Source organism: Callithrix jacchus, chromosome 3 (assembly GCF_049354715.1).
Source record: "Callithrix jacchus isolate 240 chromosome 3, calJac240_pri, whole genome shotgun sequence".
In the NCBI taxonomy this organism is placed as follows: Eukaryota; Metazoa; Chordata; class Mammalia; order Primates; family Cebidae; genus Callithrix; species Callithrix jacchus.
Genome location: NC_133504.1, coordinates 190660858 through 190685665, shown reverse-complemented (window position 1 = coordinate 190685665; position 24808 = coordinate 190660858). Strand labels below are relative to the sequence as shown.

The 24808-nt window shown below is 48.8% G+C and overlaps 1 protein-coding gene across 1 annotated transcript in view; it reads left to right on the top strand.

Annotated features, from left to right (window-relative positions):
• Window positions 1–4094: 4094 nt before the first annotated feature.
• The window catches only part of RNF4 (ring finger protein 4), a 36209-nt gene continuing 15495 nt past the window's right edge, over window positions 4095–24808 (top strand). The window contains exon 1 of the mRNA XM_008993701.5: window positions 4095–4206. The gene's annotated coding sequence lies outside the window, so the exon portion shown is untranslated. The remainder of the gene's footprint in view (window positions 4207–24808) is intronic.

Below are 24808 nucleotides of genomic sequence, written 5' to 3'. Positions count from 1 at the left end.
GGTGGCCTCGAGTAGGCATTGCCTGGTAGAGTGGTGGCAAAATGTCTGTGTATCCCCGCCCCTCACCTCCCATCAAGAGGTGGAATCTATTTCCCCCAGCCCTTGCATCTGGTCTGGCCTAGGGTGCAGCAGAAGTGGCCATGTGCCAGTTCTGAGTCTGGGCCTCAGGTGGCCTTGGAGCTCCCACTTGTTCTCTTGGAACCTCGCCCAGGCAGCCCTGTGCAAGCACGACTAGGGTGGCCTGCTGGGAGGAGACACCATGCGGAGGACAGCCAGTTATCTCCGAGGCCATCCTAGACCAGCAGAGCCCAAAATGTAAGGACAGCCAGACAAGAACCTCCCCCCCACCCGCTGGCTTGTAGATTCCTGAGCAACAGTAAATGTCTGTTCAAAGTATCAAGCTTTGGGGTGGTTTGTTCCAGAGCAACCGGTAACAGACACACCCTCCACAGCCCAGGGCCTTCACTGGAGACCCTTGCCTCCCCCTCCCTGCACAGGCTCTTTACAGTCAAGCCAGCCAGAGGAACTATGGCCCAGCTGGTGCTGGGAATGCCTCTTGGAAGCTTTCCTGGCTGCACTGCCTGGGAGTGGACATTCTGCCTGAGTGCAGAAGATCCTTGCTGACAGTGTGTGAGACACTTGGACAGGGGCTTTCTTTGGAGCTAGTTAAGAACAGATTCAGTATCATCTGGTGTGAAGCCCAGGAACCTGCATTCAGCTGGTTTCCATGTGTGGGACTATGGGAGCACCAAGGTGCCAGTCTTTTCTCCAAGCTGTGGGCATTCAGGGCCCAAGGGAAGCGCTGTTTGTGAAGGAGCAAGTTCACTACAGGTGAGACTCAGAGAGGACTTGAAGGAAGCTCTTGTGTGTTTTTGAGGTAGGGTCTCGCTTTGTCACCCAGGCTGGAGTGCAGTGACATGATGATAGCGCATACAGCCTTACACTCCCAGGCTCAAGTGATCCTCTGGCCTCATCCTCCCTAGTAGCTGGGACTGCATGCACTTACCACCACACCAGGCAAATTTTTTGTTTTTAGTAGAGATGAGGTCTCACTATGTTGCCCAGGATGAAGGCAGCTTTTGAGCATGAAACTGGTATTTCTAGAGACTTTGTTTTTAACATCCCATCTTCAACGTACGACAGCCACAAACAGAAAACCCTAACTTTTCCTTAGTCCGTGAAATGCAGATTACCAATCTTTTTTCTAAATCAGATTTTTTTTTGAGAGAGAGAGGGTCTCTTTCTGTCATTCAGCCTGGAGTGCGATCCCAACTCACGACAGCTATGACCTCAAGGGCTCAAGCAATCCTCCTGTCTCAGCGTCCTGAATAGCTGGGACCACAGGCACGTGCCACCACACCTGGCTAGTGTGTGTGTGTGTGTGTGTGTGTGTGTGTGTGTGGAGATGGTGTTTTACCATGTTACCCAGGCTTGTCTATAAACTCCTCAGCTCAAGCAATCCTCTCACCTCAGCCTCCCAAAATGTTAGGATTACAAGCGAGAGCCACCACGTCTGGCCTAAATCTGATTTTCTTTTTTGAGACAGAGTCTTGCTCTCTTGCCAGGCTAGAGTACAGTGGCTCACTGAAACCTCCATCTCCCAGGTTCAAGCGATTCTCCTGTCTCAGCCTCCCGAGTAGCTGAGATTACACTTTCCCGTCATCACACCCGGCTAATTTTGTTTTAGTAGAGACGGCGTTTCTCCATGTTGGTCAGGCTGGTCTCAAACTCCCAACCTCAACTGATCCACCCGACTCAGCCTCCCCAAGTGCTAGAATTATAGGAGTGAGCCACTGTGCCTGGCCAAATCTGATCCTTTTTAACCACCATTTTGATTAGTCATGTATGGCCCCATTTATGAACTGAGATTCCCTTCAACATTTTCAACTGCATTTATACACATAGGATCTAATTTTATTTTTCAGCATTTCGGTTATTTGCCTTATCAAGTTCTCATAGATATATGAAATGTCTACATTTAAACTTTTTTTTTCTTTTGAGACAGAGTTTCGCTCTTGTTACCCAGGCTGGAGTGCAATGGCGTGATCTCGGCTCACGGCAACCTCCGCCCCCTGGGTTCAGGCAATTCTCCTGCCTCAGCCTCCCGAGTAGCTAGGACTACAGGCACGCGCCACCATACCCAGCTAATTTTTGTATTTTTAGTAGAGACGGGGTTTCACCTCGTTGACCAAGATGGTCTCGATCTCTTGACCTCGTGATCCACCTGCCTTGGCCTCCGAAAGTGCTGGGATTATAGGCGTGAGCCACCGTGCCCGGACATATTTAAACTTTTAAGTTCTCTTTTTTTCCAATTATAATCACAAACTTCAGAAAATCTTACACCTTTCAATCTACAATCATTATCAAAATTAAATACTTAGGGCAGGGGGTGATGGCTTACGCCTGTAATCCCAACGTTTTGGGAGGTCAAGGTCAGCAGAGAGCTTGAGCCCAGGAGTTCAAGACAAGACTGGGTTACATGGTGAAAGCCTCTATCTACAAAAAAATTAGCCGGGCATGGTGGCAGGCACCTGTGGTCCCAGCTACTCAGGAGACTAAGGTGGACGGATCATCTAAACCTCGGGAGGTTGAGGCTGCAGCGAGGCATGATCGTGCCACAGCATGCCAGCCTGGGTGACAGACAGAGTGACACCTCATCTAAAAAAAAAAAAAAAAAAAGATATTTTACAGGGGAATTCGATTTATCTATCAGATACTCTGCCATGCCAAATTTCCTTACAATTACCAAAAATAGCAAACACATATTGTTTGTAAACTCAACACAAAAACGTTAACGCTCTGGTTTCTACCTGCCTTGTCATTCCAATACTTGACTCAATTTTCGAGGTTACACATTCACTGTAAGGTCACCTTACAGTGGCCGGGTGAGGTAGCTCACACCTGTAATCCCAGCACTTTAGGAGGCTGAAACACCTGAGGTCAGGAGTTCGAGACCAGCCTGGCCAACATCGTGGAACCCCGTTTCTACTGAAATTACAAAAAAAAAGTTAGCCGGGCGTGATGGGCGACTGTAATCCCAGCTACTCGGGAGGCTGAGGCAGGTGAATCGCGTGAACCCGGGAGGCGGAGGTTGCGGTGAGCCAGGATCACGCCACAGCGCTCCAGCCTGGGCAAGAAGAGGGAAAGTCCGTCTCAAAAGAAACAGAAACCAGAAACTTACGTAAGGAAACGACGCAACCCAAGGCATCTGGGGTGACCTTCACGTTGCCTGAGGGTGCCGAGGGACCAGAGATGCCGGCCCTGGACTAAGGTCTGCGTATTCGCAGGCAGCAGGGATCATGTGGGCTGTTTTCCTGCTTGCTAAACCCATGTCCAAGTCCAGTTCAGGACCCGAGCTCAAGACCCACCCCCGCTCCAGTCCGACCTGGGCCTGCGTGCACCTGCGCCGCGCTGCCCCGCGCCCAGTGCGCCACTAACTCTTCCTCGGTTAGGCATCAGCCTCCACGCCAGCTTGCAAACGCCCCCGGGTCCTCGCAGGGGCGGGACCCGCACGCCGGCCCCAGGGTTTGGCACGCGGAGGGGCTGGAACAGAACCAGGCCTGGCTTCCACCCATCGTCAGAGCCCCCAGGCCCAGCGACCGTCCTCACAAAGGCCTCGTTAAAAGGCGGGGATACAGCAGCTGGGAGAGGGGCGTGGAACGGCTGTCGGGCACGAACGACCCGCTCCGCGCCTCCGGCCAGCTGCGTCAAGCCAAGGACACGGCGGCTGGGCTGCAGCTCGACACCTGGAAATGGGCGCCTCGGGGTTCGCTCGACTCCGGAGGCCGCTGGCGGGCCGGCTCCGGCGGCGTAGGGGCGGTCAGTGGCTGCCGAGCTCAGGTGCCCGGGCCGCCCTCACGCTACGACTACCTAAAGGCCTTGCCGGCGCCTTCTCTTAGCGGAAGGTGCGGCTTCGGACGCATATTGTGGGCGGGGCCGGAAAGAGGCGCGCTTTAAAGTAGTAACAGATGGTTTCTTATCCAATAGGATTAAAAAATGCCTCCCTACCCGGCCGACCGCGGAAGTAGGGGCGGCAGGCTGCCAATGGGGACTTCGGGGGGGCGGAGCCGAGGTCTCCGAAGCGGAAGTGGGTCGCAGTTGAGGCGGCGGCCTCTTGCTTGAGGAGGCTCTTCTCCGCGGCTGGTGAAGGAGCTTCTTCTCTCGAGTGCGACGGCGGCGGCGCCTGCGGACCGAACCAAGCTGCAGGTTAGGCCGGGCTTTGCGGGAAGGCAACGGAAAGTCAGAGCCTGTGCAGTTGCGAGGTTTAGACGGCTTCGCGGCCTACACAGGCCTGGGCGCCCGCTTCTTAGGAAGCCGCCTTGCGCGGCGCGGCACGGCCCGGGCGAGGTCCCGCATTCCGGAGCCCTCGGGCCAGCTGTGGCCGCTCGCACCGTGGTCCGTGCGGGAAATGGAAGTTGGGAGCCCTGCGTCTGGGTCTCGGCTCACCCCGGCGGGCCGCGGCCGTCGGGCTTAGTCCATAGCCTAGGAAGGGAAACTGAGGCCTTGTGAGGGGCGGGAAGGCCCTCAAGGTCACTCGGAGAGTGGAGCGGGGTGTGCCGTTGGGGGACGACCTGGCCAGGGTTTTTGTTCCCTGCTGAGGACGCCGCCTTTGTGTGTTCGCGCCGCAGCCCCGCCATCCTGGGGCCCGCGAGTTTGCCGGAGTCCCCGGGCCGCGTGGCGGGGCCTTTTGTCGGTCGAGGGGGTGTGAGTACGGATGCGGGCCTGACGGTGGGGGCGCCGAGCTCGCGGCCTGAAACTTAGTACGGCCTCGACTTCCGGGTGCGCTTCCGGGCCCCGGGCGAGTGGTTGGAAGAACGTGAGACTGTGAGGCTTGCGGCCCAGCCTGCAGCGCCCGGGCCCTCCGCCGCCCTGGCGCGCCTGTCCACAGGTGTATGCAGACTGTCGCGACCGGAAACGCAGTTGCTAGGAAACAGCGCTTTTCCACCGTTGGTCCATCCGGGGGGAGGGAAGAGGCTAGAGCTCGGGCCAGCCGCTTTTGTAGGCGTTTCAGCTTTTGTCTTTTACTCGTCGGTTGCCACGGACGTTCACAATCTTGGTAACCTTCGTTCTGTTTCTGCACCAAGTTCTCGAGGCAGACCTAGGGTCTCGGCTGTGGAGCCGGCCCTCGACTGTCCGACTGGTTGGGGAGAGCGAGGTGGTCTGCCCAAGGTCACGCAGCCGTTTGGCAGCAGATGAGGTTAGGTCCTAACTGCGGGATTAGGCTTCTGAATTCAGTGACCAGGAGTTTTGGGACTGCAGACAATAAAAGGCAGAGACATCGAAGGGACTCTTTTGTTACTTTCTTGGTGATTTGCTTTTTAATGGGCAAGGACACATTGAGTTCAGCCTTCCCTGTGAGTTTGGGGTGAAATAGGAACCTCCGAGTAAAAAGATGTGTTGCTGGCTTTTGTATTGCCTGAATTTGAGTTTCCAGATATCTTTAATACATGTTATATTGATCTCTTCTTAATTTACTACCTTTGTATGGCGTTTTTGTGGGCATTGTTTTTCTGATCTCCATGAAATCTTAATGTCACACATAAGCCATCTCTTTTTATATAATGTATGCACATCTGGGCTTTGTACAGAAAATGAGTAAGATTTTTCACTCACCTTGATCAAAGTCGCATACACATTTTTGAGGTCTCCTGTGTGCCAAACTTTCTGCTTGGAATACAGCAATAAACAAAATAGTCACAGTGGTGGCCCTCCTGTAGCTGGATGAGGGTGGAGGGAATAAGAGATACTTCATTTTATTGTGCTTTGCAAGTACTGCGTTTTTTGCAAGCTGAAAGTTTATAGCAAGCATTCATTGAGCTAGTCTGTAAGTGCCAGCCATTTTTTCAACAGCTTGTGCTCACTTCATGTCTCTTGTGTCACGTTTTGGTAATTCACAACATTTGAAACTTTTTTTTTTGAAACGGAATCTCACTCTCACCTAGGATAGAGTGCAATGGCATGCTGTCACCTCACTGAGACCTCCTGGGCTCAAGTAGTGATTCTCTTGCCTCAGCCTCCCGAGTAGTTGGGATTACAGGCACGAACCACCACACCCAGCTTTTTGTTTGTTTGTTGTTTGTTTGTTTGTTTATTTGAGACCGAGTCTCACTCTGTTGCCAGGAGCCAGGCTGGAGTGCAGCGGTCTATGTCGGCTAACTGCAACCTCCGCCTCCTGGGTTCAAGCATTTCTCCTGCCTCAGGCTCCCAAGCAGCTGGGACTACAGGCGCATGCCACCACATCCAGGTAATTTTTGTTTTTAGTAGAGACGGGGTTTCACCATATTGGCCAGGCTAGTCTTGAACTCCTGACCTCAAGTGATCCACCCACCTAGGCCTCCCAAAGTGCTGGGATTAGAGTCATGGGTCACCATGCCCAGCCTCAAACTTTTTCATTATTACATCTGTTATGGTGATCTGTGATCAGTGGTTCAGGTTACCATGAACAGCACTCATATAAGACAGTGAACTTAATCGGTGAAAGTTGAGTGTGTACTGACAGCTCCAGTGACCAGTTTCCAGTCTCTCTCTCCAGGCCTGTCTATTCCTTGAGACACAATATTGAAATTAGGCCAGTCAGTGTCCCTATAGTGTCCTCTTAAGTGTTCAGGCGAAAGGACCAGTCAGCTCTCTCTCTCTTACTTTAAATAAAAAATTAGAAATGATTAAGCTTAGTAAGAAAGGCATATCAAAAGTTGAGATAGGCCCAAAACTAGGCCTCTTGTGCCAAACAACAGTTAGCCAAGTTACGAATGCAAAGGAAAAGTTCTTAAAATTAAAATGGACCGGGTGTGGTGGCTCACATGCCTGTGATTTCAGCACTTTGGGATGCTGAGGCGGCCGTATCACAAGGTCAATACGGCCGCCTCAGCATCCCAAAGTGCGGAGTATGAGACCTCGCTGGCCAATATGGTGAAACCCCATCTCTACTAAAAAAAAAAAAAAATTGGGTGGGCATGGTGGTGTGCGCCTGTAGTCCCAGCTACTTGGGAGACTGAGACAGAATCGCTTGAACCTGGGACATGGAGGTTGCAGTCAGTCCAGATTGTGCTGCTGCACTCCAGCCTGGGCAGCAGAGCAAGACTCCATCTCAAAAAAAAAAAAAAAAAAAAAAAATTACTGCTCCAACGAACACATGAATGATAAGCCCACAACAGCCTTATTGCTGATAGGGTGAAAGTTTTAGTGGTCTAGATAGAAGATGAAACTATCCGTGACATTCTCTTAAGTGAAAGCCTAATCCAGAGCAGGGCCCTAACTCTCCAGTTCTATGAAAGGTGAGGAAGCTGCAGAAGAGTGGAGCTAGCAGAGGTTAGTTCATGAGGTTTGAGGAAAGAAGCCACCTCGGTAACATGGAAGTGTAAGGTGAGGGAGTGCGTATGGATGTGGAAGCCGCAGTAAGTTATACAGAATATATAGCTGAAATGATTGAGGAATGTGGCCACACTGAACAGACTTTCAATGTAAATGAGACGGCCTTATAAGGGGGAAAGATGCTATCTAGGACTTTCATAGCTAGAGAAAGGTCAATACCTGGCTTCAAAGGACAGTTGACTCTTTTGCTAGGGGCTAATGCAGCTGGTGACTTTAAGTTTTAACCTGCTCATTTACTGTTCTGAAAATCTTAGGGCCCTTAAGAATTATGCAAAAATTGGCCCAACAGTGGCTCACACCTGTCATCCCAGCACTTTGGGAGGCTGAGGTGGGTGGATCACGAGGTCAAGAGATCGAGACCATCCTGGCAAACATGGTGAAACCCCGTCTCTACTAAAAATACAAAAATTAGCTGGGCGTGGTGGTGGCACGTGTGTAGTCCCAGCTACACAGGAGGCTGAGGCAGGAGAATTGCTTGCTATGTTGCCAGGCTGGATGGCACCACTGCACTCCAGCCTGGCAACATAGCAAGACTCTGTCTCAAAAAAAGAAAAAAAAAGTCTCCTCTGTGCTCTATCAGTGAAACAGGAAAGTCAGGATAGTAGCATATCTGTTTATGGTATATTTTACTGAATATTTTAAGCCCACTATTGAGATATACAGCTAAGAAAAAAAGATTTCTTTCAAAATATTACTGCTCATTGAGAGTGCACTTAGTCACCAAAGAGGTCTCATGGAGATGAATAAGATTAATGTTAACATCTGTTCTGCAGCCCATGGATTAAGGAGTAATTTCAACTCTCAAATATTATTTAAGATGTGTTTTGAAGCTGGGTATGGTGGCTCATTTCTGTGCCCACAGCACTTTGGGAGGCCAAAGCTGGTGGATCACTTGAGCTTGGGAGTTAGAGACCAGCCTGGGCAGCATAGTGAGACTATCCCCTCCCCCACCAATCTCTTTAAAAATAAAAAAGGAAAGAAATGCATTTTGTAGGGCATAGCTACATAGATAGTGATCCTCTGATGAGTCTAAACAATGTAAATTAAAAACCTCCTGAAAGGATGCACTACTCTAGATACCATTAATAATGTTTGTGATTTATGGGAGGAGATAAAAATATCAACATCAGCAGGTCACAGTGGCTTTAATCCCAGCACTTTGGGAGGCTGGAGCGGGCAGATCACCTGAGGTCAGGAGTTTGAGACCAGTCTGGCCAATATGGTCAAACTCCATCTCACCAAGAAAATATAAAATACAAAAATTAGCCGGGCATGGTGGCACGCTCCTATAGTCCCAGCTACTTGGGAGGCTAAGGCAGAATTGCTTGGGCCCAGGAGACAGAGGCTGCAGTGAGCCAAGATTTTGCCATTGAATTATAGCCTGGGCAACAGAGTGAGATTCCACCTCAAAAAAAAAAAAAAAATCAGGCCGGACGCGGTGGCTCACGCCTATAATCCCAGCACTTTGGGAGGCCGAGACGGGTGGATCATGAGGTCAAGAGATCGAGACCATCCTGGTCAACAAGGTGAAATCCCATCTCTACTAAAAATAGAAAAATTAGCTGGGCACGATGGTGTGCGCCTATAGTCCCAGCTACTCGGGAGGCTGAGGCAGGAGAAGTGCCTGAACCCAGAAGGTGGAGGCTGCGGTGAGCTGAGATCGTGCCATTGCACTCCAGTCTGGGAAACAACAGCGGAACTCCATCTCAAAATAAATAAATAAATGAATATCCTCAAGAAACTTTTCTGATTCTCGGTTCCTAAGTTTTCTCCTCTCAACAGCTAGGGGAGGTTGTCTTGGGGCCTAGGCATTTCCCTGTCTGCTGTACCTCGCCTCTTACTTTGGCCAAACTACTGCTAAACTCTTCTGCTTGCTGTAGCAGCGTTCTTGTAACCTGCACTAAAATTTGCGTCCTTTCTAAGTGGCTTGATGTCTTCTGTGTTGGTTCTGAAAAGTTGAAAATACCTCAGATAGAAATGTACCCTCTTAATTCTCCCATAATAATAATCCGTGTGGGTTTTTTTTTTTTTTTTTTTTTTAAGAGGAGGTGGTCTCGCTTTGTTGCCCAGACTAGAGTGCAGTGGCTATTTGCCGGTGCAATTATATAGCACAGTACAGCCTCAAACTTCTTTTTTTGAGATGGAGTCTTCCTCCGTCACCAGGCTAGAGTGCAATGGCACGCACGATCTTGGCTCACTGCAACCTCCACCTCCTGGGTTCAAGCCATTCTCCTGCCACCGCCTCCTGAGTAGCTGGGATTACAGGCACATGCCACCACACCCAGCTCATTTTTGAATTTTTAGTAGAGACAGGGTTTGCTATGTTGGTCAGGCTGGTCTCAAACTCCTGACTTCGTGATCCACCCACCTCAGCCTCCCAAAGTGCTGGGATTACAGGTGTGAGCCACCAGGCCTGGCTTTTTTTTTTAGACAGAATCTTGCCCTGTCACCCAGGCTGGAGAGGTGCAGTGGTGCACCTCTTGCTGACTGCAACTTCCGCCTCCCAGGTTCGAACAAGTCTCCTATCTCAGCCTCCCTAGTAGCTGGGATTACAGGTGTGCACCACCATGCTTGGCTCATTTTTATATTCTTAGTAGAGTTGGGGTTTCACCATGTTGGCCAGGCCAGTCTTTAACTCCTGACCTCAGGTGATCTGCCCACCTTGTCCTCCCAAAGTGCTGGGATTGCAGATGTGAGCCACCGTGCCAGGCCAATCGCAGAATAAATGTTTAAGCAGCAAAGCATTCAAAAGATGAGTTGGTTAGCCAGGCATGGTAGCATGCACCTGTAATCTCAGCTTCTGGGGAGGCTGAGGCAGGGGAATTGCTTGAACTAGGAAGGTGGAGGTTGCAGTGAGCTGAGATTGCACCACTGCACTCCAGCCTGGGCGACAGAGACCCCATCTCAAAAAAAAAAAAAAAGAGTTGGGTGCTATTAAAGGTGTTCGGGTATGTTTTTTGTTTTTGTTTTGTTTGTTTGTTTTGAGATGGAGTTTCAATGCAAACTCCACCTCCTGAGTAGCTGGGACCACAGGCCTGTGCCACCACACCCGGCTGATTTTGCATTTTTAGTAGAGACACGTTTCTCCACGTTGGTCAGGCTGGTCTCAAACTGACCTCAGGTGATCTGCTCACTTCGGCAGGTGCTGGGATTACAGACATGAGCCACTGAACCTGGCCAGGGTTCAGTTTTATAAGGGAAGCAGACCATAAAGTTTGGAAATTTTGCAGCCTGACAGTGTGACAGAAAATAAAATTTCATTTTCTGAGGAGAAATTAAAGCCAGCTGCAGAAATGTTAATCCCAAGACAATGGGGGAAAATGTCTCCAGGGCATGTCAGAGGTCTTCATGGTAGCTCCTCCCATCACGGGCCCAGATGCCCAGGAGGAAAATACCATTTTCTGGGCTGAGTCCAGGGTTCCCCTGCTGAGTACAGCCTAGGGACCTGGTGCCTTGTGTTCCAGCCACCCCAGCTCTGGCTGAAAGGGGTAGAGCTCAGACCATGTCGTCAGAGGGTACAAGCTCCAAGCCTTCGCAGCTTCCACATGATGTTGAGCCTGCAAGTGCACAGAAGTCAAGAATCAGGGTTTGGAAACCTCTGCCTAGATTTCAGAGGATATGTGGAAACACCTGGATGCCTGGGCAGAAGTTTGTGGCAGGGCGGGGCACTCATGGAGAACCCCTAAGAGCAGTGCAGAAGGAAATGTGGGAAGCCCCCACACAGAGTCGCTACTGGAAAACCACCTAGTTGAGCTGTGGGAAGAGAGCCACTGTCCTCCAGACCCCAGAATGATAGATCCACTGACAGCTTGCACCGTGCACCTGGAAAAGCGGCAGATACTCAATGCCAGCCTGTGAAAGCAGGTGGGAGGGAGGCTGTACAGGGGCGGAGCTGCCCAAGACCTTGGGAACTTACCTCTTGCATCAGCGTGACCTGGATGTGAGATATGGAGTCAAAGGAGATCACTTTGGAGCTTTAAGATTTGACCGCCCTGCTGGATTTCAGACTTGCATGGGGCCTGTAGCCCCTTTGTTTTGGCCAATTTCTCCTATTTGGGATGGCTGTATTTACCCAGTGCTTGTACTCCCCATTATATCTAAGAAGTAATTAAATTGCTTTTGATTTTACGGGCTTGTAGGTGTAAGGGACTTGTCTTGGATAAGACTTTGGACTGTGGACTCTTGAGTTAAAGCTGAAATGAGTTAAGACCTTGGACTGTGGGAAGGCATGATTGGTTTTTAAATGTGAGGGCATGAGATTTGGGAGGGGCTGAGGTGGGCTGATATGGTTTGGCTGTGTCCCCACCCAGATCTGATCTTGAACTCGCACATGTGGGAGGGACCTGATGGGAGGTAATTGAAATGGGGCAGGTCTTTGCCATGTTTTTCTGATGGTGAATAAGTCTCACAAAATCTGATGGTTTTGTAAGGGGGAGTTTCCTTGCACAAGCTCTTTCTCTGCCTGCCACCATCCACGTAAGATGTGACTTGCACTTCCTTGCCTTCCACCGTGACAGTGAGGCTTCCCCAGCCATGTGGAACTGTTAAATTCATTAAACCTCTTTCTTTTGTAAGTCGTTCAGTCTGGGTATGTCTTTATTAGCAGCCACAGTGTGAAAACGAACTAATGCAGGTGCACACTGCTATACTGGCTCCAGTCGTGTTTTTAAGGCTTCCTTTATTTCCTAATTGTGACTGTTTTTACTTGCAATGTAAGGGCTCCATTCCGCCCATCTCTGAAATTGTTTTTTTCCTTTTCAAAAACACTCTGCCATCTTTTCAAGGTATCTGCCATCTCTTTCAAGCATCTGATGAGCTTGATAACTTTTGGTGGGGATGGGAGGGAATGACAGGGTCTAGCCCAGGCTGGAGTGCAGTGGTACAGTCATAACCCACCCACTTTAGCCTCAACCTCCCTGGGCACAAGCGACCCTCCCATCTTAGCCTCCTGAGTAACTGGGACTATAGGCACGTGCCATCACACCCTCATTTTTTTTTTTTTTTTGTATTAATATTTTGTAGAGGAGGAGTTTCACCATGTTGCCTAGGCTGGTCAAGAACTCCTGGGCTCAAGCAGTCCTCCTGTCTCGGCATCCCAAAGTTCTGGGATTATAGGTGTGAGCCATCCCATCGTACCCAGCCAAAAGCTTGGTAATTTTAGTGGGAAAAAAAGATCTTATTTACATGTGTGCCAAGTACTATGTGAATGGGTGGGGACACCATGATAAGTATTTGATCAATAACATTTTTTTGTCTGAAGGGGTTATAGAAGAAATGGTTAAGTCAGGACTGGGAGGAGTGAGAGAAATGGAAACAACCTTTCAGGTAGGCCTTGAAGAATGAGCAGAAATTCACCAAAATGGGGTGGGAGTGGCAGGACCCTTGCCTGTATATCAAATTACGGCACTGATCATGAACTGTACTTTACTCCAGGTACCCTGTGTCAGGTCAAAGTCTCCGATTCGAAGTCAGGTTCTTTGAACTGACTTCCAGGATACCTGGAGTAAAGTACATTTCTGCTTCTGCTTGAAGTATTGTTTGGAAGCATGAATTTGTTCCAATGAGGTTTGCTATTTTAGAGAACCTCTTGAGAGTTTGCTGTACACAGTGTCAACTGTGAGAAATATTAGGTGAACATGAAAAATTGAGGCCAACTGAACCAAACCATGTAATTATGCATACCTTAGACATGTATCAGCTACTTCAGTTGACTTGGGTGTGAGCCACATCTGTGCACATCTGGTGTTCCAGCATTCACTCTCTTTCCCTCCATTTCTCAATAACACAAGCTGTGAACCTTCTGAGGCCCACTTGCACAGAGAGCAAGCTTCAGGCTTTTTTCAAGGTAAAGTATCACAGTTGTGTTTCTTAACCATTTAACATGTTTAGAACAGTACTACCATTTTCTCTAGGTTGTTTTGTGTATGTGTGTCACTGACAACATTTTTTAGTGTTGTGCCCCTAATATTTTTTTTCCTCACAGACTGTGCGTCTTTGCATAGCAAGATTTTTTTGGTGGCAGGGAGGGAACATATGTCTGTAACTGCAAATGAAGCCAGAAAGGTGAGGGGCAAGTTGGGAGGGGAGGCTGGGTATATGATACAAAGATTTTGGCCTGTATTCTGTAGACAGTGCTTGTAATCATTTGGGGGCACTTGAATATTCTTGGATGTTTTGGAGCTTGGTGATTTTTTTGGGTATTACCTTGTGGTGCTTTTAACTTCCTCCAACCGCCTCCTGCTCTCTTCTGCCTTTCTGTCTCCTGTAGAGCATTCCTGTTGTAGCTGCTTGTTTTTCTTTGTCTTCCCTGGGAGCCAGTGGAGTTTTGACTTGTGTGTGTGCTTTTTTTTAACAGGATCTCACTCTGTCACTGAGGCAGGAATCCAGTGGCGTGATCATGGCTCACTGCTGCTCCAGCTTCCCAGTCTGAAGCGAGCCTCCCACCTCAGCCTCCCAGGTAGCTGGGACTACAGTCACACACCACTATGCCCGGCTAAGGTTTTGTATTTTTTTTGGTAGAGACGGGGTTTTCCCATGTTGCCCAGGCTGGGACAATGACTTGTTCACTTTCCAGGTAAAGTGTTGAAGAAGAGCTGAAGAGGGTCTAGATTAGGGCTTCTGGATGCTGGATTTCTTCACCAAGATGGAAGCCCTAGAGAATTGGATCTGGCTGGCCCTTTGGTGACAGCTTGGATTGTTCCTTAGCCCACAGATGGTCTGACTAAGGGTAGAGGCCCATGTCTTTCTTGAGGAGCCCAGAGCTGGGGGTAGTGCTGTTTGAGATTAGGCCCCCTCTGGTGTGCCCTTGAGAGAATTCCCATTGTGTGGCACTGCTCAGGTGCTCCCATCTGGCATGGGTCAAATAATCAGATTTGTGAGAGTCTTACAACCATCCCTGTGCCCCAGCCAACCCGGGGTTCTGGATACAGGAGAGGCAGCTAAGCTGCTAGCTGGTCTCCAGCAGGCTCTGCTCAGGGGCCATCAACACCAAGTAGCCTGCCTCATGTGCTAACTGTGGGCCCCAGGGCAGGGTGGGGGGTGTCCACGGCCTCTAGCACCTCAGGTAAATCTGCCCATTGGCCTCTGGAGGAGTGGCTTTGTAGGTTTCCTTCATTGTGTTAACCCTTTCTCCTGGCCCCCAGAAATTACCTTGTTTTTATATGGGTCCCCAAAGCTTAGGCCATCTTGGCTAAAAGATGTGAAAGCCCTTTGCTCTTTTCAGGCCCCTGGAGATTTGGGTTGTGGCCCGATTGCTGGTGGCAGCTTGCCAGCTTAATCGGGGCCATAAGATAATTTTTGGAAGACCTGGTTACTTGGCATCTGAACCTAACTGCCTCATCGCCTCTCTGAGCATAGTCTACTGCTTTTGGCTTTGATCAGATTCATTCCTCTTGTCCCTGCAAACCTTCAGGGGAGGCCAATTTTCAAGGCCCCTGAGCCTGAGGAGTAAATCACTCTGGGCGAAGACTGCATGTCACTGCCTCTGTGTGGCTTTCTTCACCCTCCTGAGTCCTCCTCTACGGCTAATGTCACTGCCTCTGTGCGGCTTTCGTCGCCCTCCTCTCAGTCCTCCTCTAAGGCTAAGCCAAGTCCTGCCAGGTCTTTTCTGGAAATGAATAAAGCCCTTGCTGAGAGCTGGAAGCATTAGTTCCAGTTCCCCCTGTGGTGAAGGTTTCTTTGGCCCTTATTTCATAGCACTCATACCTTAAGAAGAGATAAACTTTCCAGCCCTTCTGATATAAGATCTATTATTTAATTTGTTGATCATCTTTCCAGCGAGAATGTATGCTCCATGGGTGGTTTTTTTGTTGCTGCTTCCCATTCCATTCCTAACCCTGGGAGCAGTGCCTTACCCAGACGTGTCACCTGTCAGTAGTTAGCAAATTAGTTGATAGAGTGTTCGGATCCATACTGGGTGTTTCCTTCAGTGGTCACTGTTCCACAGAGATGAGGTGTTCTACTCCATTAAAGATGTGGACAGTGAGGCACAGAGGCCAAGTATTTGTGCAAGGCTGTAGGGCTGATAGGGCCAGCCACATCATTGCTGACCACTTAGCACATACCCTCCTTTGTATAATGAGCAAGAGCCTCCTGGTTCTCTTTGAGTATTGAGGTGGGTGTGGTTACTGATATGACTGAGGGCATCAGGGTTCCATTTAAGAGGGTGTTTGTGGCTGTGCATGGTGGCTCACACTTATAATCCCACCACTTTGGTAGGCCAAGGTGGGTGGACCACTTGAGATCAGAAGTTGGAGACCAGCCTGGCCAACATGGCAAAACCCTGTCTCTACTAAGAATACAAAAAATTAGTCAGGCATAGTGGTTGGTTCCTATAATCCTAGCTAGTTGGGGGGCCGAGGCTCTGGAATTGCTTGAACCCAGGAGGTGGAAGCTGCAGTGAGCCAAGATCACACCCCTGCCCTCCAGTCTGCGTGACAGAGCAAGACTCTGTCTCTCGGGGAAAAAAAAAAAAAAATTGTTTTTATATTTTTATTTTGAGATGGAGTTTCACCAGTCACCCAGGCTGGATCACAATGTTGTTGTCTTGGCTCACTGCAAACTCTGCCTCCTGGGTTCAAACGATTCTCCTGCCTCAGCCTCCCACGTGGTTGGGATTATAGGAGCCCACCACACCTGGCTAATTTTTGTATTTTCAGTAGAGACGGGGTTTCACCTAGTTGGCCAGGCTAGTCTCAAACTCCCGACCTCAGGTGACCCACCTGCCTCAGCCTCCCAAAGTGCTGGTATTACAGGTGTGAGCCACTGCCCAGCCTAGGTGTCTTATTTTCAGTGGATAATTGTATCAGACCCTGCCTTCCAGGTGGGATTTGAGGACTCTGTGTACCTGATGTTGGGCTGGGTGGACTAAACAGAAGAGGTGCTCATCAGAGCATCTCCCTGTGGACTGGCTGCAGAGTTATAGGGTCCTTCTGTTTTTGGTGTGCCTCCCACAGCCCCTTTTCTGCTGACTCTTTGCTCATAGGAATGCAGTCGTATGAGATGTGGTGATAGAATTTGGTTCCAGTCCACCACTCTTCCTGCCTGCCTAACAATCTGTTTCTATCCATTAGCAGACTGCTTCATAAATGATAGAGACAGATGCACATGTGTACGCAGTCCATGACTTAGTGTTTTATTTAGGATTTTTCAACTTAGGATGAGTTTATTGGAGCTTAGCGCCATTCTAAGTCAAGGAGCATCTGCACGCCATATACATATATACCATGAATATACATAATTATATGTCACTCCTTCTGCAGTGGTGGGGGATCAATATCTGAAGTGCTTATAATAGCTTTATTGGAGGGGGAAAAACCTCTAAGAATAACAGAATAGGGAGCCACAGTGACTCAGGACAGTTGTCATGGTGCTTGAGGAGGCGAGGCTGTGCATTCAAGGCCAGGCTGAGCAACATTTAAAAAAAATAACAGAATAATTACATAGACCTTAAGTAATAAATCTATAAGACTGAAGAAAGCCCCGAAGCCTTCCCAGCTTCCATCCCATCCGTCACCTCTCTGTGCTGCACTCTGAGCCTGGTGGCTTTGTTCTCACCTGGGCTGCCCTGAATCTCCTCCTTGGTCTACAGTCTGGCTTGTTCAGTCTCCCATCTGTTCTCCCCGGACACAGGTGACACGGTCTCTAAATGCACATCTCAACGTGTCACGTCTGTCATAAAACTCATGGCCCTGCCCTGAGGATGTAGTTAACGAGGCATGTTATGATCCGGACCTTTGTTGTCCTCTGTTCTCTCTACACCTCCACATGGTACTTGTCTGGGCATCCCTCATCCCTTCTGCCCACCCCACCCATACCCATTGTTGTTTTGACACTTTAGGCCCCATTCAGTCAAGCTTCCTCTAGACAGCCCAGCTGGTCCTCATTGTGGTTGGACTGGGGCTGCAACTCCTTTGCTGCTGCTTCCTCTCGCTTAGGTCACCAGAGTCCCACTTACCATGTCTGAGCTCACTGGCTGCCTTTTAGTCCCTCCACCTGTGCATTGCAGCTGTTCACTGCTTCTTGAAGAAGGAGATTTTGTCTAAGTCACAGCTCCAGGTTCTCCTAGTTTTGTTTCTTTTCTTTTTTTCTTTTTTTTTTTGGGAGGAAGGGAGGGAAGGAGGACGGTAGGGAGGGAGGAAGGAAGGGAGGGAGGGAGGGGTCGGGGAGGGAGGGAGGAAGGGAAGGGAAGGAAGGAAATCAAGCAATGAGAGAGACATTGCTGACCTGGATCTAGAGGTTTACAAGTTGATTTCATTTTTTGAGAGAAGGAAAGAAAAAAAAAAATAAGTAAAGGAGAGGAAGAAAGAGGGAGAGTAAACGGAAATATTGCTTTATTCTGAAAAAAATTGGGTATTAATAATGGCCAATTAATGTTTCATTTAAACTTAGGAGTAGGTGTGATGTGGTATTGACAATGTATTTGAGTAGGTGTATTTGAAGTGGGGAGCTCTATAAATATTTATTAAGTTTACTTGTTCCAGATCTGAGTTAGAGTCCTTGATATCCTGATTAATTTTCTGTCTCATTGAGTCTAAGTCTTTATGTATCTGTGTGTTAGGATCGTTAGTTCTTGTTGTTGCATTGATCCTTTTACCACTGTATCTTTGTTGCTTTAAAATCTATTTTATCCGATACCAGATTTGCACTCCTGCTTTTTATTTATTTATTTATTATTTATTTTTGCTCTCCATTTGGTTGGTAAATCTTTCTCCATCCCTTTGTTTTGAGTCTTTGTGTATCCTTGCATGTGAAACAGGTCTGGATGTAACATGCCGTTGGGTTTTGGCTGTGTCTTTTGATTGGGGAATTTAGTCGATTTAAATTTAGGGTTACTGCCATTTGATGTTAACTGGCTGTTTTATCCATTCGTTGGTGTAAATTCTTCTTTATATTGGTGCTCTTTACTTTTTGGTATATTTTTAGAAAGGCTAATACTGGTCGTTTCTTTCTGTGTGTAATGCTTCTTTCAGAAGCTCTTGTAAAGCAGGCCTGGTGGTAATAAAATCTCTGAGTACTTGCTTGTTCATAAAAGATTTTATTTTTCCTTCAATTGTGAAGCTTAGTTTGGCTGGATATGAAATTCTGGGCTGAAGGTTCTGTTCTTTGAGGATGTTGAATATTGGCCCCCACTCTCTTGTGGCTTGTAGAGTTTCTGCTGAGAGATCTGCTGTAAGTCTGATAGGCTTGCCTTTGTGGGTAACCTGACCTTTCTCTCTGGCTGCCCTTAGTATTTTCTCCTTCGTTTCAACCCTGGTGAATCTCACGATTATGTGCCTTGGGGTCTCTCTTCTTGAGGAATATCTTTGTGGGGTTCTCTGTATTACCTGGGGTTGAATATTGACCTGCTTTGCTAGTTTAGGAAAATTTTCCTGAATAATACCCTGAAGGGTATTTTCCAGCTTGGATTCATTCTCTCCGTCGCATTCAGGTACACCTATCAAACGTAAATTTGGTCTTTTCACATAGTCCCACATTTCTTGGAGACTTTGCTCATTCCTTTTTATCCTTTTTTCTCTAATCTTTTCTTCACGTTTTATTTCATTAAGTTGGACTTTGACCTCTGATATCCCTTCTGCTTCAACAATTCGAGTGTTTAAACCTGTGCATACTTCTCGGAGTTCCTGTATTGTATTCTTCAGTTCCATTAATTCACTCATACTCCTCTCTAAGTTGTGTATTCTCAATAGGATTTCATCAAACCTTTTTTCAAAGTTCCTAGTTTCTTTACGTTGGGCTACAACATGTTCTTTTAACTCACCAAAGTTTGTTATTATCCATTCCTTGAAGAGTGATTCTGTCATCAGGATGTGCTCGTTCTCCATCAAGCCTTGTTCCATTGTCGATGTGGAACTGCGATCATCTTTAGAGGGAGAGGCGTTCTGACTTTGAGTATTCTCAGCTTTTTTACGCTGGTTTCTTCCCGTCATTGTAAATTTATCCTCCTGCAGTCTTTGAAATTACCAACTTTCAGATTAGGTCTCTTGAGTGGGCGTCCAGGTTGTTAGTTCCCAGGGCCAGAGCAGCTGCGTTAAAACTGATGGTGCTTTTCTGCCCAGGATTCTCCTGTTGGGCTTCCTTCTTGTGTCCCTAGTAGGCGACTCTGCCTTCCCGGGGCTCCAAACCTCGGTCAGAAGGGGAGCCGGTCCTGTTTACTCTGTGCCGCGGCGCCGAGGTGCCATCACAGCCGCTGCGCCGGGCTCTGGTGTTGTGCTGGGGGCCCGTGCGGGTCCTCCAAACCTGTTTACTCTGCTCCGAGAGCTGCTGCGCCGGCCACGAGAGTCACGCTGGCGACCCGTCTGTTTCCTCCACTGGGGATCTTCTGCTCCGTGAGCGACCAGAATTTGTCTCAAAGTGTAGCGTTCTCTAGTTCTCCGCGTCTTCACTGAGAGCTGCAATCCTGGGATGTTAGCGATCAGCCATCTTGGATCGTCTCAGTTTTGTTTCTTTTAAAATCTCTTGGCTGGGCACGGCACTTGTATTCCCAGCAGTTTGGGAGGCCAAGAAGAGTGGACCACCTGAGGTCGGGAGTTCGAGACCAGTCTGATGAACATGGAGAAACCCTGTGCTACTAAAAATACAAAATTACCTGGCTGTGGGGGCTCATGCCTGTAGTCCCAGCTACTTGGGAGGTTGAGGCAGGAGAATCATTTGCACCCAGGAGGCAGAGGTTGCAGTGAGCCGAGATCACGTCATTGCACACCAGACTGGGCAATAAGAGCGAAATTCTGTCTCAAAAAAGATAAGTAAATAAGTTTTTTTTTTTAATTTTCTTTTACAGACTTTATCTACCTGCCTTCCCAAGTTTTCACACATTCTGAAATCTCAATATCCATCCCAGTTCTCACTTTGGAGTTTCCAGCTACCTGTGGCCCTTTATCCCTGGATATCTCATGCTTAGCTTTTCTTTTTTTTTTTTTTTTTTTAATTTTTTTTATTGAGATGGAGTTTCGCTCTTGTTACCCAGGCTGGAGTGCAATGGTGTGATCTCTGCTCATTGCAACCTCCGCCTCCTGGGTTCAGGTAATTCTGCCTCAGCCTCCTGAGTAGCTGGGATTACAGGCACATGCCACCATGCCCAGCTAACTTTTTGTATTTTTAGTAGAGACGGGGTTTCACCATGTTGACCAGGATGGTCTCGATCTCTTGACCTCATGATCCACCCGCCTCGGCCTCCCAAAGTGCTGGGATTACAGGTGTGAGCCACCGTGTCCGGCCTAGCTTTTCTAAAACTATCCTCAGCATCTGTTTTATTCTCCCTTCCCTCATTTGGTTTTATGGCATCACTGACAGATTAAGAAGCTAGACACCTGGCCGGGTGCAGTGGCTCACGCCTATAATCCCAGCACTTTGGGAGGCCAAGGCAGGTGGATCACGAGATCAAGAGATCGAGACCATCCTGGTCAACATGGTGAAACCCCATCTCTACTAAAAATACAAAAATTAGCTGGGCATGGTGGTACGTGCCTGTAGTCCCAGCTACTCAGGAGGCTGAGGCAGGAGAATTGCCTGAACCCAGGAGGCGGAGGTTGCAGTGAGCTGAGATCCTGCCATTGCATTCCAGCCTGGGTAACAACAGCGAAACTCCGTCTCAAAAAAAAAAGAAGCTAGACACCTTGGCATGAGTTGTTTCTCCTTTCACCTTGGAAGCTTTAGGGATCCCTAGCATCTGGCTCTCCTGACCAGTCAGACATGACCACTTCTCTACCCCATCTCCTCTTTTCTTAGTGGTGGGGGAGCCATCAACACCCAACTCTTACCCTCATATATTCCTTCAATAAATGTGAGCATCTGCTTTGTGCAAGGTTGTGGCTAGGTGTACAAAGTAGAAATAGCCCTGTCCTTGTAGCACTTATGTAAGTGAGAGAGCATACTGGATGAGAGACTGGAGGGTGCTGGAGCCCTTTCTGAAATGAAATACATGTTGGCAAGGGTTCCTTTGGCACACACTAAGTTTGAGTATTCTGAAAATCACCGTCAGTGTTCCTTTCTAGAAATAATGTATCTGGTTCTGCCACTAATATGCCTGTTTGAGGAGGTTTAAGTCCAGGCTCTGTTTGCTAGGTGTGGGCGACTTTGGGCAAGTTCCTTAACTCCTGAGAACCCTTAGCTGCCTCGTCTGTAAAATGGGGACCACACAGTTGCCTGTTTCTTTTTTTCTTTCTTTTGAGCCGGAGTTTCGCTCTTGTTACCCAGGCTGGAGTGCAATGGCGCGATCTTGGCTCACCGCAACCTCCTCCTCCTGGGTTCAGGCAATTCTTCTGCCTCAGCCTCCTGAGTAGCTGGGATTACAGGCACGCACCACCGTGCCCAGCTAATTTTTTGTATTTGCAGTAGAGACGGGATTTTACCGTGTTGACCAGGATGGTCTCGATCTCTTGACCTTGTGATCCACCTGCCTCGGCCTCCCAAAGTGCTGGGATTACAGGCGTGAGCCACCGCGCCCGGCCCAGTTACCTGTTTCTTTACTGGGTGATGTGGGGAGCCATGGATGACGTTCATGTTTAGGAAGCACAAAGCCTTGTGCATATGTGTAGAAGGCACCTCTCAGCTCTCCTTAGTTTTCTTATTCTGTTGGACTCCCTCACCTGTGTGATTCAGAACCCTTTGTAACTTGGTGAGGGCTGCTTTCCCATGACCCCTTCGGTCTCCACTCTGCATTTTTGTGTTCCCACCACCCTGGGGATGCTCTGCCGGGATTATTCCTGTCTCACTCCAGTGCCCTGGTGAAATCCAGCCCCTTGATGGATTTCCCTAAGGCCAGCCTTCCAAATTCCTTCCAGCTCTGACTCCGGACCCTTACTAAACCCAAAAGAGAGAGAGAAAAACAAATTGCCGTATGGGCCAGTGCACGGAGAATGAGGAAGCCCCGGAAGGCTTTGCAGGAAGTAATAATGGGCCAGCTGCGCCATTCTTAAGGAGGCAGGAGGCTGGTTTCAGAGTGGTGAGGGGTGTGCAGGCCAGGACAGCCACAAAGGACCGCTTCAGCAATAGTTGGAAGGCTCAATATCAACGAAATGGGAGGAGAGAGGCTTAGGAACAGCCCAGATGTGGGCCTCAGGTGTTTCCCTTCGCTCCCCAGGCTGATCTCTCCATCTGCCTTTGTCAGTGTTATTTCTCTTTTCTAAATTCTGAGATACACTGTTGATGTGGATAATTTTCCAGTGGAAAAAAAAGCCCCTATGTTACAGGTGTGCACTCAAATGTAAGATATTCCTTGGGACCAGAAACATCTGTGGATATTAGAACGCAGGAAATGTGGTGGATCTGGGACTGTCGGGTGGTCTGAATGGCCTTGTAGGTCCTAAGGTGATGTCGGGGCACCTCCCACCTCTGTTCAAACTAACTAGAGGCTTGGCCTGGCCGAGCCTCTTCCCTGAATGTCTGTTTAAAGTTGAACACTTACCAGGTGAGGTTTTGCTTTGGGAAGCATTTGTGCTTTTTTTTTTAAGGGGCTTCACTTTGACGCCTGGGCTGGAGTGCAGTGGTGCAGTCATGGTTCATTGCAGTCTAGAATTCCTGGGCTCGAGTGACCCTCCTTTCTCCGCCCCTGCAGTAGCTGGGACTACAAGTGTGCGCCACCACATCTGGCTAGTTTTTTAACTTATTTTAATTTTTTGAGACAGTCTTGCTCTGTTGCCCAGGCTGGAGTACAGTGGTGCCCCCAGGTTCAAGTGATTCTTGTGCCTTAGCCTCCTGCATAGCTGGGATTACAGGCATGCACCACACACCCCACTAATTTTGGTATTTTTAGTAGAGACATGGTTTCACCATGTTGGCCAAGCTGGTCTCGAATTCCTGACCTCAAGTGATCTGCCCGCCTCGGCCTCCCAAAGTCCTGGGATTGCAGGCATGAGCCATTGCCCAGCCTCATTATTTTAATTTTTTTGTAGAGGCAGGATCTCACCATGTTAACCAAGCTGGTTTACAATTCCTGGACTCATGAGACCCTCTCCCTTCAGCCTCCCAAAGTGCTGGGATTACAGAGCATGAGCTACTGTGCCTGGCCTATTTGTGCATTTTGGTGAGAGCACCTGTAGTCCCATAGTATGCGCCAGCCTAAGGAGATGCAAGTTACCCTTTTAAAAAACACAGTGAAGGGGATTTCAGCTCTAAACCATTGAGGTCAAGCTGGAGAATGAGGAGCTAAGGGAGTGAGATACTCACAGTGTGCCGTTTTCTCATAACCAGACCACCAAGTGTTGAAGAAAGTCCTCAGCTCAGCTGGGACAGGCGGCATCTTTGGGCATCTCCTGAGAAACCTGCTCCGGCACCCCTTCTCCTGTACTTCTTGCACACTTAGTTCCTAACTCAGTTATAGCTGCCCACTGGCACCCTCCTCACCCTTCTACCTCCACTAGATTCTGTACAGAGGCTGTGTTTACTCATTGCTGTATTCCCAGGGCAGGGGCAGTACTGCTAATGAGGCAGGAGGTATGCAGCCCCTTCTTAAACCTGGGTGGGAGGCCAAGTGCGGTTGCTCACACCTCTAATCCCAGCCTTTGGGAGGTTGAGGCAGGTGAATCACCAGAGGTCAGGAGTTTGAGACCAGCTTGGCCAACATGGTGAAACTGTCTCTACTAAAAATACAAAAATTAGCTAAGTGTGGTGGCACGAAGCTGTAGTCCCAGCTACCTGGGAGGCTAAGGCAGGACTTGAACCCAGGATGTGGAGGTTGCAGTGAACTGAGATCATGCCACTGCACTCCAGCCTAGGTGACAGAGGAGACTCCATCTCAAAAAAAAAAAAACTGAGTGGGATTTATCACACAGCATTGTAGGGCTTGAGCAGGTTGGAGCTGGGTATTTGTAGAGACTGCCAGCCTGGTGCTGGGGGACTGAGTATGGTGATGGGTATGTGTCAGCCGACAAAAACGAAGCGTTTCCAGTGTGCCTGAGCTGTTCTAGACACTCTCTTGTAATAACTTCTGGAATCCTTGCACACCCTTGAGGTAGGTGCAGTTCTGTTCCATAGACAGGGAAACGGTGCACAGAGAGGTTCAGTGCCATGCCCCAAGGTCACAGGTTGGGGTTTGCAGGTGCCTGATTTTTTGCTTTTGTTTTTGAGACAGAGCATTGCTCTGTCGCCAAGCCGGAGTACAGTAGCACGATCCCAGCTCACTACAACTTCCGTTTTCCGGTTTCAAGCAATTCTCCTGCCTCAGCCTCCCAAGTAGCTGGGACTGCAAGCACACACCACCATGCCCGGCAAATTATTTTTGCATTTTTAGTAGCAACGGGGTTTTACCATGTTGGCCAGGATAGTCTCGATCTCGTGACCTCAGCTTATCCACCTGTCTTGGCCTCCCAGAGTGCTGGGATTACAGACATGAGCCACGGTGCCCAGCCAGTGCCTGGATTTCAATCCCAGTTGCCCTGCTCAAGAGATGTGCTCTAATCGGAATGCCAACCGGGCTCCATACACCCTGCTTAGAAATTAG